Raw genomic sequence first — 14,558 nt, forward strand, 5'->3', positions numbered from 1 at the left:
TCTCACTGGTGGAAGGGGCAAGGGAGTTCTCTGGGGTCTCTTTTATAAGGGCACTAATCCCCTAATAACCTAATCACCTTCCAGAGGCCCCACCTCCAAGTACCAGCACATTGAGGATTAGGCTTCAACATATGAATTTGGAGGTTACATAAACATTTAAATATTGTCTATAGCATTAATTAAATGGTTCACAATATTTGTGAGGAGACAATATACTTGTTTTTTGGACAAAACACAATCTTTGCTCATATAAATAGTGTCTTAAGGCAGTGGATTTCAATGTGTGGTCCATGGATCACATGGGAACTTATTAGAAATGTAAATTCTTGGGCCCTACCCCAGATCTACTGAATCAGAAACTTTGTGGGTGGTACAGCCCTTCAGATGATTCTGAGGCATGGCCAAATTTGAGAACAACTGTGTTAAGGTGGGAATAATAAAATTCTGTCTGGGTTGATTTGTGACTAGGTAGAGGTAGTTGCTTTGAGCTAGGCCTTAAAGAATGAGTCAGAATTCTGTATACCATACTTCTTCCTCAAGCTAAAAAGAATCTGATATATTTTTAAAACTAACAGATTTGATATTGTGATATGGGAAAGGGCATTGGCTTTGGAATTTCATATAGGATGCCTTTGTGGAGAATGATTTGGCATTACACATTAAAAGCCTAGCAATTCCACTTTTAAGAATTTATTCAAAGGAAATAGTTGCTCAAATGTACAAAGATGAGGGTACAAGAATGTTTATCAGGCATTGTTTCTAATAGTAAAAAAATGGGAATCTACCTCAGTGTCCACTAAATAAATTATGACACATAAATCTGAAAGAGTTCTAAGTATCCATTAAAATGGCTATTTAGATGTCTATTTATTGACAAGATATTACATTCATAATTATGATTGAATACAAACTCAAACTATGATTATAAAAGGATATATGTATATGAGTCAAATTTGGTAAAAATATCTATACATGTATCCATTTATAGATAAATAGGCACAGAAAAAATGTAAATGTTTATACACCAAAATGTTTGCAATGGAAATATTGGTGATAGATATGTATATATTTTTGTTTGTTTTTGCCTATATCTATTTTCTAATGTGAAACTCTATTCCTTGTGTGAAGAAATAATAAAAGTTTCAAAACAAGCCAAGGTTTTTAAGCAGACTTTTTACACAGTCTTATCATTCGGGACTTGGAAATACTCATTCTGCTTTTAAAAAACACTGCATTTGTCCTGGAATATTTGGAAAGAACCAATTTGTCTTGCTGTAACAGTTCATTGTCAAGGTTAGTGTTCTAAAATCTGGCATTGGTTTACTTCTGAAAGTTTGTATTATTATTAATCACAAAAATATGATTTTCCTCTTAAAAGTTCCTGGAAAAGTAAAAATTGTTCTGTAGAGGGAGGTAAGAGATCCTGGTTCAGCCTTTGCTGCTAATTTTCTTTTTGTATTTGGAAAATTGAATCTCCCTGTCTGGGGCTTTGTTTTCTCATCTATAAAATGTGACAGGATCAGAAGATCCTAATGACCTTAAACAGCTCTAATATTCTAGGAATCTGCAATGAATTTAGAAGCCAAATTATATTCAGAGAACTCTATGAGGAAGTGTGATGACTAAAAAAAATAAAATAAAATAAATTCAAACTCTTTAAATTGCCCTTTAAAATATTCTTCTTCTGGTGTTACACAAGATGTTATTGATACGTCTATCATTTATTATGATTTTTCCATTAATGAAATTTTAAAATAAATTATGTGTTAAAAATATCAAGATGTTTGAATGTTGGTATACTTATGACACCTGGTGGTCAAGTCAAACATCACAGCTAAATTCAGTTTCCCCAGACACTCATTCCCATCCTCTCAGTAGGACTTTTTTCCCCTGATTCATCCATTCATCATGCATTCAGTCATTCACTCAAAAAACACTTAGTGGATCTCTAATATGTACAAGATAATTACTAGACACTTTACTATGGAAGAGAGGAAGAAGTAAGAGAATGCATTTTTGATATGCATGTAGAAGATTGCAATCTATTCAGGGGAACAAAATGAACTGCATGGAAAGGCCAATAATAGCAGCATGCTAGTGTGTTAAGTGCACTAAAGAAAATTATCAGAACTAGGGATACTCTGAGGTTGTATTAGTGATCCATGGTAGCAAGAGGTCAGGAAAAGCTTTCTTGGAGGAAGTGAGCCTTGCCTTTCTTGGGGCCTCATTGTTGCAGAGGATTACTGTGAAAGGAGAGTGTATAGCACCTTGCCCAAAGTAGGCCTTCAGTGATTGTAAACTATTATTATAACAAAACCAAAGGTGATCAGGGAAGATTTCATGTATATTAACTGTTCCCTAAGTTTTGTTTCAAGAAAAGTTCTGGTTCCAATTTATATGTGTTTTTATTTAGACAGTATAAAGAACAAAAGGTCAATTATTTTAGTTGGTTCAGTGGATAAACAAACAAACCACAAAAAAGATAGTGTTGGCCTTATCTACAGTTTGTTAGACTAACTGGACAATTAAGCAGAACAGTCAACTCGTGGGAAAAAAATGCATTTAAAGTAATTGTTTACTGGAATGAACTGCTTGATTGCAATGATCTCTCAGTTATAAAACAGTCTGAGAACCCCATGTAGTCAGCACAAAGGCATCAAATAGGTTGTTTTGGCACTGTAAGAGCTGTGTGTGGGTGGAATGATTTTTATATCTTGTAATTTAATTTTTATTGGAGTATAGTTGCTTTACAATGTTGTATTAGTTTCTACTGTACAGCAAACTGAATCGGCTATATGTATACATGTATCCTCTCTTTTTTGGATTTGCTTCCCATTTAGGTCACCAAGAGCATTAAGTAGAGTTCCTTGTGCTATACAGTAGGTTCTCATTAGTTATCGCTTTTATACATAGTATCAAGAGTGTATATGTGTCAATCACAATCTCCCAATTCCTCCCACCGACCTCCCTTTCCCCTGGGTATCCATACATTTGTTCTCCATATCTGTGTCTTTATTTCTGCTTTGCAAATGAGATCATTTATACCATTTTTCTAGATTCCACATATATGTGTTAACATACGATATTTGTTTTTCTCTTTCTGAATTACTTCACCTTGTATGACAGTCTCTAGGTCCATCCATGTCTCTACAAATAACCCAATTTCGTTCCTTTTTATCGCTGAGTAATATTCCACTGTGTGTATATACCACAACTTCTTTATCCATTCCTCCGCTGATGAACATTTAAGTTGCTTCCATGTCCTCACTATTGTAAATAGTGCTGCAATGAACATTGTGGTGCATGTGTCATTTTTTTTTTTTTTAATCACATGTGTCTTTTTGAATTATGGTTCTCCCTGGGTATATGCCCAGTAGTGGGAGTGCTAGGTCATGTGGTAGTTCTATTTTTAGTTTTTTAACGAACCTCCATACTGTTCTCAGTAGTGGCTATATCAACTTATATTCCCACCAACAGTGCAAGAGGGTTCCCTTTTCTCCACACACTCTCCAGCATTTATTGTTTGTAGATTAGGTCCCATTTGTTTATTTTTGTATTTATTTTCATTACTCTAGGAGCTGGGTCAAAAAAGATCTTGCTGTGATTTATGTCAGTGTTCTGCCTATGATTTCCTCAAAGAGTTTTATAGTATCTGGCCTTACATTTAGGTCTTTAATCCATTTTGAGTTTCTTTTTGTGTACACTGTTAGGGAGTATTCTAATTTCATTCTTTTACAGGGAGCTGTCCAGTTTTCCTAGCACCACTTATTGAAGAGGATGTCTTTTCTCCATTGTACGTTGTTGCCTCCTTTCTCATATTAGGTGACCATAGGTGTGTGGGTTTATCTCTGGGCTTTCCATCCTGTTCCATTGATCTATATTTTAATTTTTGTGCCAGTACCTTACTGTCTTGATTACTGTAGCTTTGCAGTATAGTTTGAAGTCAGGGAGCCTGATTCCTCCAGCTCCGTTTTTCTTTCTCAAGATTGCTTTGGCTATTCGGAGTCTTTTGTGTTTCCATGCAAATTGTGAAATTTTTCATTGTAGTTCTGTGAAAAATGCCATTGGTAGTTTGATAGGGATTGCATTGAATCTGTAGATTGCTTTGGGTAGTAGAGTCATTTTCACAATGTTGATTCTTCCAATCCAAGAACATGGTATATCTCTCCAACTGTTTTTATCATCTTTAATTTCTTTCACCAGTGTCTTATAGTTTTCTGCATACAGGTCTTTTGTCTCCTTAGGTACATTTATTCCTAGGTATTTTATTCTTTTTGTTGAAGTGGTAAATTGGAGTGTTACCTTAATTTCTCTTTCAGAGTGTTCATCATTAGTGTATAGGAATGCAAGAGATATCTGTGCCTTAATTTTGTATCCTGTGACTTTACTAAATTCATTGATTAGCTCTAGTAGTTTTCTGATGGCATCTTTAGGATTTCTTATGTATAGTATCATGTGATCTGCAAACAGTGACAGTTTTACTTCTTCTTTTCCAATCTGGATTCCTTTTTTTTTTCTTTTTCTTCTCTGATTGCTATTGCTAAGACTTCCAAAACTATATTGAACAACAGTGGCGAGAGTGGACACCCTTGTCTTGTTCCTGACCCTAGAGGAAATGCTTTCAGTTTTTCACCATAGAGAATAATGTTTGCTGTGAGTTTGTCATATATGGCCTTTATTATGTTGAGGTAGGTTCCATCTATGCCCATTTTCTGTATCTATTGAGATAATCATATGGTTTTTATTCCTCCATTTGTTAAAATGGTGTATCTCATTGATTGATTTGAGTATGTTGAAGAATCCTTGCATCCCTGGGATAAATCCCACCTGATCATGGGGTATGATCCTTTTATTGTGTTGTTGGATCTGGTTTGGTAGTATTTTGTTGAGGATTTTTGCATGTATGTTCATCAGTGATATTGTCTGGTAATTTTATTTTTTTGTGATATGTTTGTCTGGTTTTGGTATCAGGGTGATGGTGGACTCGTAAAATGAGTCTGGACATATTCCTCATTCTGCAGTTTTTTTTTTATTGCTTTTTTTAAAAATTTTAATTAATTAATTAATTAATTTATGGCTGTGTTGGGTCTTCATTTCTGTGCAAGGGCTTTCTCTAGTTGTGGCAAGTGGGGGCCACTCTTCATCGCGGTGCGCGGGCCTCTCACTATCGCAGCCTCTCCTGTTGCAGAGCACAGGCTGCAGACGCGCAAGCTAAGTAATTGTGGCTCACGGGCCCAGCTGCTCCGTGGCATGTGGGATCTTCCCAGACCAGGGCTCGAACCCGTGTCCCCTGCATTGGCAGGCAGATTCTCAACCACTGCGCCAGCAGGGAAGCCCTCTGCAGTTTTTTTGAAGATTATGAGAAGGATAGGTGTTAGCTCTTCTCTAACTGATAGAATTCTCCTGTGAAGCCATCTGGTCCTGGACTTTTGATTACTGGAAGATTTTTCATCATAGTTTCATTTTCAGTGCTTGTGCCTGGTCTCTTCATATTTTCTATTTCTTTCTGGTTCATTCTAGGAAGGTTGTACTTTTCTAAGAATTTGTCTGTTTCTTCCAGGTTGTCTATTTTATTGGCATATATTTGCTTGTAGTAGCCTCTTTTGGTCCTTGGTATTTCTGCAGTATCAGTTGTAACTTCTCCTTTTTCATTTCTAATTTTAGTGATTTGAGTGCTCTCCCTTTTTTCCTTGATGAATCTGGCTAAAAGTTTATCAAGTTTGTTTATCTTCTCAAAGGACCAGGTTTTAGTTTTATTGATCTTTGCTATTGTTTTCTCTGTTCTTATTTCATTTATTTCTGCTCTGATCTTTATGATTTCTTTCCTTCTACTAAATTTTTTTTTGATTGTTGTTGTTCTTTTCTCTCTAGTTGCTTTAGGTGTAAAATTAGGTTGTTTATTTGAGATTTTCTTGTTTCTTGAGGTAGGATTGTATTGCTATAAACTTCCCTCTTAGAACTGCTTTTGCTGCATCCCTTAGATTTTGGGTCATCGTGTTTTTGTTGTCATTTGTTTCTAGGTGTTTTTTGATTTCCTCAGTGATATCTTGGTTATTTAGTAGGATATTGTTTAGCTTCCATGTGCTTGTGCTTTTTTTTAACAATTAATTAATTAATTAATTTATATATTTGGCTGTGTTGGGTCTTTCTGTGCTAGGGCTTTCTCTAGTTGTGGCAAGCGGGGGCCATTCTTCATCGTGGTGCGCGGGCCTCTCACTATTACGGCCTCTCTTGTTGCAGAGCACAGGCTCCAGACGTGCAGGCTCAGTAGTTGTGGCTCATGGGCCTAGTTGCTCCACGGCATGTGGGATCTTCCCAGACCAGGGCTCGAACCCGTGTCCCCTGCATTGGCAGGCAGATTCTCAACCACTGTGCCACCAGGGAAGCCCCATGCTTGTGCTTTTTAGTTTTTTTTTTTCCTGTAATTGATTTCTAATCTCATAGCATTGTGGTTGGAAAAGATACTTGATATGGTTTCAATTTTCTTAAATTTACTGAGACTTGATTTGTGACCCAAGATGTGATCTATCCAGGAGAATGTTCCGTGTGCACTTGAGAAGAATATGTATTCTGCCCCTTTCAAATGGAATGTCCTATAAGTATCAATTAAGTCTCTCTGGTCTAATGTATCATTTAAAGTTTGTGTTTCCTTATTAATTTTCTGTCTGGATGATCTATCCATTGGCATAAGTGGGGTGTTAATACCCCAGACTATTATTGTGTTACTGTTGATTTTCTCTTTTATGGCTGTTAGAATTTGCCTTATATATTGAGGTACTCTTATGTTGGGTGTATATATATTTACAATTATTATGTCTTCTTCTTGGATTGATCCCTTGATCATTACGTAGTGTCCTTCCTTGTCTCTTGTAACAGTCTGTATTTTAAAGTCTATTTTGTCTGATATGAGTATTGCTAGTCCACCTTTCTTTTGATTTCCATTTGCATGGAATATCTTGTTCCAATCCCTTACTTTCAGTCTGTAGGTTTCCCTAGGTCTGAAGTGGGTCTCTTGTAGACAGCATATATACAGGTCTTGTTTTGGTATACATTCAGATGGTCTGTGGCTTTTAGTTGGAACTGTTAATCCATTCACATTTACATTAATTATCTATATGTATGTTCCTATTACCATTTTCTTAATTGTTTTGGGTTTGTTTTAGTAGGTCATTTTCTTCTCTTCTGTTTCCCACCTAGAGAAGTTCCTTAGCATTTTTTCTAAAGCTGGTTTGGTGGTGCTGAATTCTCTTAGCTTTTGCTTGTCTATAAAGCTTTTGATTTCTCCATCGAATCTGAATGAGATCCTTGTTGGGTAGAGTAATCTTGGTTGTAAGTTTTTTCCTTTCACCACTTTAAATATGTCCTGCCACTCCCTTCTGGCCTGCAGAGTTTCTGCTGAAAAATCAGCTGGTAACCTTTTGGGGATTTCCTTGTATGTCATTTGTTGCTTTCCCCTTGCCACTTTTAATATTTTTTCTTTGTATTTAATTTTTGTTAGTTTGACTAACAAAAATTTGTTAGTTTGACTAATATGTTTCCTGGCCTGTTTTTCCTTGGTTTTATCCTGTATGGGACTCTCTGTTCTTCCTGGACTTGGGTGGTTATTTCCTTTCCCATGTTAGGGAATTTTTTGACTATAATCTCTTCAAATATTTTCTCAGGTTCTTTTCCTTTCTCTTCTTCTTGTGGGAGACATACTTTGAACGTTGCTGCATTTAATGTTGTCCTAGAGATCTCTGAGACTGTCCTCATTTCTTTTCATTCTTTTTTTCTGTATTCTGCTCCACAGCAGTTATTTACACCATTTTATCTTTCAGCTCACTTATCCGTTCTTCTGCCTCAGTTATTCTGCTATTGATTCCTTCTAGTGACTTTTTCATTTCCGTTATTGTGTTGTTCATCACTGATTATTTATTCTTTAGTTCTTCTAGGTCCTTGTTAATCATTTCTTATATCCTCTCGACCTGTGCCTCCATTCTGTTTCTGAGATCTTGGATCATCTTTACTCTCATTACTCTGAATTCCTTTTCAGGTAGGTTTCCTATTTTCTCTTCTTTTATTTGGTCTTGTGGGTTTCTACCTTTCTCCTTCTTCTGCAACGTATTTTTCTGTCATCTCATTTTGTCTGACTTACTGTGTTTATGGTCTCCTTTCCACAGGCTGCAGGGTTATAGTTCCTCTTGCTTCTGTTGTCTGCCCCTTGGTTGCTGAGTTTGGTTCAAAGTCTTGTGTAGTCTTCCTGGTGGGACTGGTACCTGCACACTGGTGGGTGGAGCTGAGTCTTTTCCCTCTGAGGGGTAGGGCTGCATCAGGTGACGTGTTTTGAGGTGTCTATGAGCTTAGTACGACTTTAGGCAACCTGTCTGCTGATGCGTGGGTCTGTGTCCCTGTCTTGCTAGTTGTTTGATGTGACCTGTCCAGCACTGGAGCCTGCAGGTAGTTGTGTGGAGCTGGGTCTTGGTGTCAAGATGGAGACCTCTGGGAGAGAACATGCTGATTAATATTCCCTCGGCCTGGGAATTCTCTGGTGGTCCAGCATCCTGGACTTGGCACTCCCATCCTGGAGGTCCAGGCCCGACCCTTGGCTGGGGAACTGATATCCTGCAAGCCATGCTGCATGGCCAGGGAAAAAAAGAAAGAAAAGGAAATGAAAAAAAAAGGAAAATAAAACAAACAGACAAACAAAATGCAAGATGAATAGCAAAACAAAACAAATAGCAACAACAACAATACACACACAAAGAAAAAAAAGAAGAAAGAAAACAGCCACACCAAATCCAAGACAAATAACAAAAAACCCAAGTAACAGAAACAAAGCAGCAGACAGAAAAGAAAAAGAAAAAAAAAAGAGAGAACAAACAAAGAATTTAAAATGAGCACTATCAAATAGGACTAAAGTAACAAAAAAAAAAAAAACCAAAAAAAGAAAGCAAACAAAGAAAGCAAACATAAAAAACACATAGAAACAATCAAAAAAAGAAAAAAATTAAATTAAATAAAAAATGAACAAAAAAGAAAAAAACACAAAACAACGAAAAAGTAAAGTAAAAATAGAAAACTTAAAAATATATATTAAAAAATAATAAATAATAAAAACATCAACACCATCAACTGAACAAAATGAAACAAACAAAAAGAATAATAGTAATAAGAATGTTTTTCCGGGGCTTCCTCTGTAAGTGTCCTTGCTCCCACAGTGAGCCACAGCCAATCCACGCTTCCCCAGGAGGTCCTCCAATACCTCTAGGTAGGTCTCTGGACCTGCTGTGGGCACTGTGGGACCAGCTCAGACACTGACCTGGCCCAACTCACACGTGTACTTGTCCCCAAAGTCCACTGATGCTAAGGTTAACCCAGTCTCACTTGTGGGAACACTCATTGTCTATTCAGATATTCCACAGATGTAGGATTTACCAAGCTGATCATGGGGATTTAATCTGCAGCTTGTGCAGCTGCACTGGAAGATTTCCATTCCCCTTCTTTAGTCTCACTGCCCCTGGGGCTCAGCTTTGGTTTTGGCCCCACCTCTGCATGTGCGTCATCCTCAGACCTCTGTTGCCTGCCCAGGCGAGATGGAGCAAAAGCAGTGGCTGATTGGGGCACACTTACTCCCTCAGGCTGGGGAGGGGTAATGCAGCCACAGTTGGGGTGTATGGGAATTGCCTGTGGGGGCGGAGACAGGCAGACAGTTTCAACAGCCTGGGGCATGCTCACTCTAGTGGGAGTCCCTCCCAGTGCCGCAGAGGCAGGAGCTGGCATGTGGGGGTGGTGATGGCCCTGTCCTTTGCACACCACTCAACAATAGTGCCTCATTCCCTAGGCAGACCATGCTTCCTCTAAGGTCATTCCCAGCTGCAGAGCCCTTCACTCCTATTCCCTCTGTTGTATCCTCACAGCCAACAGTGGTCCTCTACCCAGATCTGCTCAATTAACTGCATGCTTTAGAATGAATAGGGCTTTAGCAGAGACTGATACCCCTGCCAGCATTGTCAGATTCCCATCTCAGGCAGGGGCACTCAGGGCTGATTCCCAAGGAGGCTTTGGGATGGGCGGCACTCAGGACTCCAGAGCCTACGTGGGCAGTGGAGGCTTTGGCTTGAGGGGTGGGCAAGCCTGCTCAGATGAGTGTCCTTCCCAGTGCTTGCAGAGGTTGAAGAAGCCAGTGGGTGGGGAAAGGAGTTGTAATGGTGGCCCCACCAATTGTGCACCAGTCAACAATAACACCTTGTTCTATGGTGTCCTGGGCTTTTTCCGCAAACATTCCCAGTTGTGGAGCTTCTTACTCCTGTCCCTTCAGACTGTCTTTTCACAGCCAGCATCTGTCCCCTCCCTGGGTCTGAGCTCCAAGCCCCACTTTCCAGCACCCTTCCCCCCTTCACAACAGGAGACTCATGACTCAGGCTGGAATGTGCAATGCTGCTGCACAGATCATGTGTGCAGTTTTTACTTTTTCCAGCCTTCCACAGACCATCTGCTGCATTCTCCTTTAATCCCCAAAGTCCCTTTTTGTCGCAGCTGATTTCCCCACCATGATGGAGTTTTTCTGAGTGCAAGAGCCACCCCTCACCTTCAGCTTCCCGCCAGGATTGCTGGTCCTTTTTTTGATTCCTTTTTGCTTTTACTCTTTCTTTCATCCTACCCGGTTGCAAGGGGATTTTCTTGTCCTTTAAGTGTCTGAAGACTTCCACTAACGTTCAGCAGGGGTTCTGAGAGAATTGCTCCATTCGTAGATGTATTCTTTTTTTTTTCTCTTTTTTTTTAAACATCTTTATTGGAGTATAATGTTTTGCAATGGTGTGTTAGTTTCTGCTGTATAACAAAGTGAATCAGCTATATGTGTACATATATCCCCATGTCTCCTCCCACTTGCATCTCCCTCCCACCCTCACTATCCCACCCCTCTAGGTGGACACAGAGCACCAAGCTGATCTCCCAGTGCTATCTGGCTGCTTCTCACTAGCTATCTATTTTACATTTGGTAGTGTATATTGGTTCATGCCACTCTCTCACTTCGTTGCAGCTTATCCTTCCCCCTCACCATGTTCTCAAGTCCATTCTCTACGTCTGCGTCTTGATTCTTGTCCTGCCCCGAGGTTCTCCATAAACTTTTTTTTTTAGATTCCATATATATATGTTAGGATACAGTATTTGTTTTTCTTTCTGACTTCCTTCACTCTGTATGACAGACTCTATGTCCATCCACCTCACTACAAATAATTCAATTTCGTTTCCTTTTATGGCTGAGTAATATTCCATTGTATATAAGTGACACATCTTCTTTATCCATTCATCTGTCGATAGACACTTAGGTTGCTTTCATGTCCTGGCTATTGCAAATAAGGCTGCAATGAACATTGTGATACATGACTCTTTTTGAATTATGGTTTTCTCAGGGTATATGTCCAGTAGAGGGATTGCTGGGTCGTATGGTAGTTCTATTTGTAGTTTTTTAAGGAACATCCATACTGTTCTTCATAGTGGCTGTATCAATTTACATTCCCACCAACAGTGCAAGAATGTTCCCTTTTCTCCACACCCTCTCCAGCATTTATTGTTTCTAGATTTTTTGATGATGGCCATTCTGACCGGTGTGAGGTGATACCTCATTGTAGTTTTGATTTGCATTTCTCTAATGATGAGTGATGTTGAGCATCCTTTCATGTGTTTATTGGCAATCTGTATATCTTCTTTGGAGACCTGTCTATTTAGATCTTCTGCCCATTTTTGGATTGGGTTGTTTGTTTCTTTTGATATTGAGTTGCATAAGCTGCTTGTATATTTGGAGATTAATCTTTTGTCAGTTGCAACATTTGCAAATATTTTCTCCCATTCTGAGGGATGTCTTCTTGTCTTGTTTATGGTTTCCTTTGCTATGCAAAAGCTTTTAAGTTTCATTAGGTCCCATTTGTTTGTTTCTGTTTTCATTTCCATTTCTCTAGGAGGTGGGTCAAAAAGGATCTTGCTGTGATTTATGTCAGAGTGTGTTCTGTCTATTTTTCCTTCTAAGAGTTTTTTAGTGTCTGGCCTTACATTTAGGTCTTTAATCCATTTTGAGCTTATTTGTGTATGCTATTAGGGAGTGTTCTAATTTCAATCTTTAATATGTAGCTGTCCAGTTTTCCCAGCACCACTTATTGAAGAGGCTGTCTTTTCTCCATTGTATATTCTTGCCTCCTTTGTCAAAAATAAGGTGACCATATGCGCATGGGTTTATCTCTGGGATTTCTATCCTGTTCCATTGATCTATATTTCTGTTTTTGTTCCAGTACCATACTGTCTGGATTACCATAGCTTTGTAGTGTAGTCTGAAATCAGGGAGCCTGATTCTTTAGGCTCCATTTTTCTTTCACAAGATTGCTTCGGCTATTCAAGGTCTATTGTGTTTCCATACAAATTGTAAAATTTTTTGTTCTAGTACTGTGAAAAATGCCATTTGTAGTTTGATAGGGATTGCATTGAATCTGTAGATTGCTTTGGGTAGTATAGTCATTTTCACAATGTTGATTCTTCCAATCCAATAACATGGTATATGTCTCCATCTGTTTGTAACATCTTTAATTTCTTTCATCAGTGTCTTATAGTTTTCTGCATACAGGTCTTTTGTCTCCTTAGGTAGGTTTATTCTGAGGTATTTTATTCTTTTTGCTGCAATGATAAATGGGAGTGTTTCCTAAATTTCTCTTTCAGATTTTTCATCATTAGTGTATAAGAATGCAAGAGATTTCTGTGCATTAATTTTGTATCCTGCTACTTTCCCAAATTCATTGATTAGCTCTACTAGATTTCTGGTAGCATCTTTAGGATTCTCTAGTTATAGTATCATGTCATCTGCAAACATTGAGTGTTTTACTTCTTCTTTTCAAATTTGGATTCCTTTTATTTCTTTTTCTTCTCTGATTGCTGTGGCTAAAACTTCCAAAACTATGTTGAATAATAGTGGTGAGAGTGGGCAACCTTGTCTTGTTCCTGACTTTAGTGGAAATGATTTCAATTTTTCACCATTGATAATGATCTTGGCTGTGGGTTTGTCATATATGGCCTTTATTATATTGAGGGAAGTTCCCTCTATGCCTACTTTCTAGAGGGTTTTTATCGTAAATGTGTGTTGAATTTTGTTGAAAGCTTTTTGTGCATCTATTGAGATGACGATATGGTTTTTCTCCTTCAATTTGTTAATATGGTTTATCCCATTGATTGATTTGTGGCTAATGAAGAATCCTTGCATTCCTGGGGTAAACCCCACTTGACCATGGTGTATGATCCTTTTAATGTGCTGCTGGATTCTGTTTGCTAGTATTTTGTTGAGGATTTTTGCATCTATGTTCATCAGTGTTATTGGCCTGTAGTTTTCTTTCTTTGTGTCATATTTGTCTAGTTTTGGTATCACGGTGATGGGGGCCTCATAGGATGAGTTTGGGAGTGTTCCTCCCTCTGCTATATTTTGGAAGAGTTTGAGAAAGATAGGTGTTAGCTTTTCTCTCTATGTTTGAGAGAATTCGCCTGTGAAGCCATCTGTTCCTGGGCTTTCATTTGTTGGAAGATTTTTAATCACTAAATTAATTTAGTCTCAATTTCAGTGTTTCTGCTTGGTCTGTTTATATGTTCTCTTTCTTCCTGGTTCAGTCTCTGAAGGGTGTGCTTTTCTAAGAATTTGTTGAATTCTTCCAGGTTGTCCATTTTATTGCCATATAGTTGCTTGTAGTAATCTCTCATGATCCTTTGTATTTCTGCACTGTCAGTTGGTACTTCTCCTTTTTCACTTCTGACTATTGATTTGAGTCTTCTCCCTTTTTTCTCTTGATGAGTCTGGCTAATGGTTACAAATTTGGTTTATCTTCTAAAAGAACCAGCTTTTAGTTTTATTGATCTTTGCTATCATTTCATTCATTTCTTTTTCATTTATTTCTGATCTGATCTTTATGATTTCTTTCCTTCTGCTTTGTTCTTCTTCCTCTAATTGCTTTAAGTGTAATGTTAGGTTGTTTATTTGAGGTGTTTCTTTTTTCTTGAGGTAGGATTTTATTGCTATAATCTTCCCTCTTAGAACTGCTTTTGCTGCATCCCATAGGTTTTGGTTCATCGTGTTTTCATTTTTTTGTTTGTTTCTAGGTATTTTTTAATTTCCTCTTTGATTTCTTCGGTGATCTCTGGTTATTTAGTCATGCATTATTTAGCCTCCATGTGTTTGTATTTTTTACAGATTTTCCCCGTAATTGATATCTAGTCTTATAGCATTGTGGTTGGATAAGATACTTGATACGATTACAATTTTCTTAAATTTACCAAGGCTTGATTTGTGACCCAAGATATGATCTATCCTGGAGAATGTCCATGAGCACTTGAGAAGAAAGTGTATTCTGTTGTTTTTGGATGGAATGTCCTATAAATATCAGTTAAGTCCATCTTGTTTAATGTATCATTTAAAGCTTGTGTTTCTTTATTTATTTTCATTTTGGATGATCTGTCCATTGGTGAAAGTGGGGTGTTAAAGTCCCCTATTATGATTGTGTTACTGTCGATTTCTCCTGTTATGACTCTTAACATTTGCCTTTTGTACT

The sequence above is a fragment of the Eubalaena glacialis genome, chromosome X (assembly GCF_028564815.1).
Source record: "Eubalaena glacialis isolate mEubGla1 chromosome X, mEubGla1.1.hap2.+ XY, whole genome shotgun sequence".
Classification (NCBI taxonomy): domain Eukaryota; kingdom Metazoa; phylum Chordata; class Mammalia; order Artiodactyla; family Balaenidae; genus Eubalaena; species Eubalaena glacialis.